Source organism: Anthonomus grandis, chromosome 24, assembly GCF_022605725.1.
Source record: "Anthonomus grandis grandis chromosome 24, icAntGran1.3, whole genome shotgun sequence".
In the NCBI taxonomy this organism is placed as follows: domain Eukaryota; kingdom Metazoa; phylum Arthropoda; class Insecta; order Coleoptera; family Curculionidae; genus Anthonomus; species Anthonomus grandis.
Window position 1 is genome coordinate 546,830 of NC_065569.1, and position 5,523 is coordinate 552,352.

At 32.8% G+C, this 5,523-nt stretch overlaps 1 long non-coding RNA gene across 1 annotated transcript; it reads left to right on the top strand.

Moving 5' to 3' along the window:
* Window positions 1-910: 910 nt before the first annotated feature.
* LOC126749301 (uncharacterized) lies at window positions 911-2,284 on the top strand. Its single transcript, XR_007664997.1, has 4 exons — window positions 911-1,270; window positions 1,386-1,541; window positions 1,723-1,999; window positions 2,068-2,284. It is a non-coding gene; the product is annotated as an uncharacterized LOC126749301 (long non-coding RNA).
* The last annotated feature ends 3,239 nt before the right edge of the window (window positions 2,285-5,523 follow it).

Here is a 5,523-nt window from a genome sequence, read left to right on the forward strand (position 1 = left end):
ACTTCATCCCGGACCAATGGTAACTCTCCTATGTCTTCTCCGTGAGTAATCATGCTCACCATCCGTAATGTCCGATTGGAGAACATGTTTTATTTTTGCACAGCCTGTTATTAGCCGAAAAATCTAAATAAGAAAAGCAACATTAAAATTTTTAACTTGGTGTAATGGGAAAAAAAAAATAATAAAATCAGTAAAAGTAAAAATAAGTCGCATTAAAATATCAACTCTGAATTCAATTTAAAGAAACAGTGTCACATCACTAAATATGACGGTTAATACTAATTACTACGTACAGACTTTAAATAAGACAATGACCTAACATGAAATGTGACTCTTTTTATCAAAATTACAAAAAACAAATCTCCTGAAAATTAAAAGAAATAGCGACATAACTCTAAATGTGCCAATACTATCCTAATTTCATAATAAATTTTAACTTACCGTTAGAGCTAAAACACACGGAGCTGTTTGGGAGCGTTTTATGCCGAGTCGGCCGCCGATCGGCAGCCGACTGCTTCGAAACTTCAATACATTCTTAAAATATCGAGTGCTTTTTATAGTCGATACTTTTTTTCTTGAATCGAGTAGGTATCGATACTATTTATCTATCGAGTAGGTACCGATACTTAAATAAAAATAACTTCTCAGAAGCGACATCTTTTGTAAACAGAGTAATTTGAATTTAAAAAAGAAGTAGATAAATGGACCGTTTTATTTTATAGCTTTTTTTTTCTTGCACAAAGGTCTGTAAATAATGCTGGTGGGAACCGGAACACGTTCACAGTTATATGATTCGAAAAATGTGGTAGACAGTGACGTCATTCGGGATAAACTTATCTATTTGTCTAGTTTGCAGTTTCTTTTTCTTTTTTTATAATGGCCCAAAATCTAATTTAGTTCTAGCAGATAGGATATTTAAAAAATATATAAGATTAGGAACAATTCTTCGATATTTTTACTCAAAAATTTGTATGGTGCAGTAGGACCGTAAAGGATCTTATTATGCACGCGCACGCCGGACGTTGCCGTTCGATTACCCGACGATAATTAGAAACGCAACGCAACTTCGAGCGGAATGCGGAATGCCTGCACGTCACTATCATAAGTGTCATATCATGTCACTACGTCAGGAAGAAAGATTGGTTATGTTTCTGGAATTTACCGAATTATTGTGGCTGGTGTTTTTTTCCTACTTCCTACTTGTAAGTTGTGATAAAAGTGATTTGTGATAAACTAGTATTTAGCATAATTTAGCAGGATTTAGAAGAAGGTAAAAATAAAAATAGAAAGGTACATCTAACAATCTAGTAAAATAAATAAATCATTGTAATGTAGTAAATAAGTAGGGTAAATATGTAAATACAAACAGATAATTATGTTTTCAGAAATTGATCTTGCGGATCATGCCGCCTGCGTCTAAACAAAAAAGTGGATGTTGGATGTATTTCAACAAGGTAAATACATCGTCTGTATCTTGCAAAAAATGTTTGAAGGTCATAAAAACAGCTGGAAATACATCGAATATGCTTAAACATTTAAAGGTAAGATTGTTCATACTATTTGGAGTTTTTATTGGTCAAATGTCAATCTAAAAACTGTCAGAAATAGACCCTGTTTTTAACCAACTTCATAAAAAAATCATTGGAGGTTGCATTCGCCAATATATCAAGAAAACGGTGATTAGAATATAGTGTAGAAATTTTAAGATAAATTTAATTTTAGGTACATGGAATCAATATTAAAGATACAAAATCTGCAAAAGGAAGAGGTGTTGATTGCCAAGTAAGCACATTATCTCAAGTTCCTTCAAACGGTACTGCCGAGAATGAGGAACAAAATAACACCAATGACTTTTATAGCAATTCACAACCTTCCACAAGTAGTGAACAAAGTTCAGAGCTATGCCGTGGACCAAGGCCACCATCAAGCTTTTCTGATACCAGTAGTGTAACTGAACATCCGATTTTAAAATCTTTTCGATCTGTTTCTTCTTATAGTGGTAATAGGTTTTTTTTTAACATCAGACTGGGTATTTAATGATAATATTCAAAATTTCTTCTTTTTTAGAAGGAGGTTCTCGCCATAGTGAAATAACAAATGCAATCATGTTCTTTATATGTGCAGACAACAGACCTTTTTATGCCATTGAAGGAAGGGGATTTAAAAAGCTAATGAAGAATATAGCGCCTTTATATAAGGTTCCAAGTAGAGAGTATATTAAAGCTAAAATTGATTCTAAATATGAAGTAATGTTTTCAGTGTACAAAGAAAGAATGAGGTCAGTTTCATTCATATCACTTACATGCAATATCTGGAGTGAAATGATGACAACCAGAAGCTTTCTCGGAATCACAGGGCATTTTGTTGTAAACTCTAATCAACACTCAGTTATAATTGCTGTGCAAGAGTTGGATCAAAGACATACATCCGAATACATTTGTCAAAAACTAACAAATAGCTTAGAGAAATGGGAAATAGCATTGGATAAAGTGGTGGCCGTGGTGACAGATGGTGGTGCCAATATTACTTCAGCTGTAAACAATTTGTTTGGTAAAAATCGCCATTTAACATGTTTTGCACACAGGATCAATTTAATAGCTGAAAAGTCACTATCTGAATTTCAAAAAGTATCAGATATAGTAAGTAAAGTGCGAAACATTGTTAAATGGTTTAAAAGTTCTGTAAATGCTAGTGATCAGCTAAGAAATCACCAAAAACAAAACAATGTTAATGAAGGAAACCTAAAAAAATTAATTTTGGATGTCAAAACTAGGTGGAACTTTTTATGTGAATTTTTTATGTTACAAAGATTTATAGAGCTGGCACAAATTGTAAGCAAAGTTTTGTTTGGAAAAAGGGAAGCTCCACCCATGCTTGATGCAAGTGAATTATTACTTGTTAAAGAGCTTATAATTGTTCTCAAGCCGTTAGAGTTTATGACACGTGAATTATCCGGTGAATTCTATGTTACTGCATCTAGAGTCATACCAATGATTAACTGTACAACACATAATTACTCAACAACAGTCCGCTTAGATATGAGAGAATCTCAAGAGTTAAAATCTTTTATCATTAAAGAAATGGAAAAAAGATTCTCAACTGTTGAACAGGTAAAGAAACTTGCAATAACAACAATCTTGGATCCTAGGTTTAAAAACCTTCACTTTCAAGATCCACTAGCTCTTGCCAGTGCATTAACTATGATAACAAGTATGGTGAATGATGAATCGGACGTTGTCGGCACTGAAAACCCTTCCGCAGAGGAAATACAAAATATCCATGGTAATGAAGCTGATGGCGGCTATGATTTCTGGAGTTTTCATCAGAGCTTGGCTCTTGATAAACAGAAAAGAAAAGATTCACAGTCAATTAGCTGTATCGATGAGTTGTCATTATATCTAGCCAATCCAGTTACTTCACTGAAAAGTGAGCCACTGAAAGTTTGGATGGACATGAAAACCATATATCCAAAATTATATAAGATTGCTATGAAATATTCCTGTCTTGTAGCAACTAGCGTTCCATCAGAACGCCTATTTTCTCATGCCGGTGCTACAGTAACCCAAGCTAGAAATAGACTTTTAGGCAAACGTTTGGAGAAACTCTTATTCCTCGGGTCGATCCCAGAAGAAGATTGGTTTTAGGTTTATCATTTGTTTTTTTCCCAAAATATTATTTATTTTGAAATCAAGATAGATTGATATATTGATATATTTACTTCAATAAAGTCTCTATATGCTATATGTATTATGTATCTGAACACTACCTGCATTTTATACGTAATAATTACCAAAACATTAACCAAAAATTATTGAATTATTGAAAAAGTAATCGATACCTAAGAATATCGATACTTTTAAGCATAGTATCGAGTAGTATCGATACTTAAACAAAAAATACTCGTGAGTACAAAGTATCGATACTTTCCTAGTATCGTTGCATCCCTATTCGAAACACACGGAGCTATTTGTGAGCGGTGTAGGCCAAGTCGGCCGCTAGCGCTGGTCTCGCGCGTGTTGTGGAAAAAAAAAATCAGTTCGCTGTTGTCAGATGTATAGCGAAGACATTCGAAATGAGTTCATCCGACAGTAATAGTAGTGATGAAGAGTTTCTTTTTTTATTAACTGCAAATGTATTACCACAAACAATTAAAAAGAAAAGAAAGCGGCGGTTTTGGATACACCCTATAATAAGGGAAAGGACACATATTCCAAATCGCGGGTCTTAACTGTATTGAAAGTTTCTCGTGTGTTTTGAAACACACAAAGCCCATAAACGATGATCCGAGTCGGCTGCGGATCGGCAGCCGACTCGGCACAAAACGCTCCCAAACAGCTCCGTGTGTTTTAGCTCTTAAAGCACCTTTTGAAATATGACACTGACACTGTTACCCACAGAACACAAATATATAGACAAGTGGTGGTTACATACAAACTGATAGAAATTCTTCTGACAAATCAGCTAGCGTCCTCTCGCTTGGCAACGGAAACTGTAGTAACTAACTTGACAGTTTGACGTGCCTAATTGGACCAATCAAAATGGTAGAAACGGGTGGCCAAATTAAGGCGGGAAATCAAATTTCATTTAATCTGACAATCTTATCATTTAATCGTAATATCTAAAGCAAACGCCTAATCAAAAAGGTTACTCATAGAGAAACGGGCCTTTTTGATTAGGTGTTAGCATCAGATATTGATCTGAACAAAAATAAAAGTTTTCAGCCTTATTTTACATATCTAAATGAGTTAATTTACTGCAATAATGTACGACAGTGTACTAACAATAGTGTACGACATATCACTAATTGGACAAATGGAAATAAAACAATGTTTTTCTTTAATACATTTATTATTTAATTTTCCTGAAAAAAAATTACTTAAATTAATATACATTATACATAATATAATAATTTATTATAACAGACATTATAAAAATTAGAATTAATCTAAAAATGTTTTAAAGTATTTTGTTAGCACTGAACTACCCTAATTTTAAACAGATTAGAAAAGGTTGTCAAAATTTTTGGGCCATTTTCTCATCGTACATCTAAAGGCATTCCCATTAGATTAATAATAAATATCCTCATTTTATTAACACATAGATTCAATAGAGGATGAATTATCCGTCTTGAATATGTACTTGTGTCTGTTTACTAAAGAAAAATTAAACAGAATTTAAAATTATTTAAATTATAATTTAAATATTAATTTTTAAAATTAATTAAAAATTCTACAGGGTGTCCCAAAAGTGATGGATCAAACTCAGAGGATAGAGGGAGTCATGTTCAATCAAAATCACCCCCTATGTTGTTATGCAATTGTGAATCGTTTAAAAGTTATAGCCATTTTTATGTATTTTTTAAATTCAAGCACACTGTCAAATAAAAGCTTATAAAAAAATTATACAGTGGATTAAACAATGCGTTTTTTTTGTTTGTTTTTACCTAGAAGTGATGACCTTTCTAATAAAAATATTTTTTTAAATATTACTTTTCGAAAGAGAAAGAGATTTTTAAAAACAAAA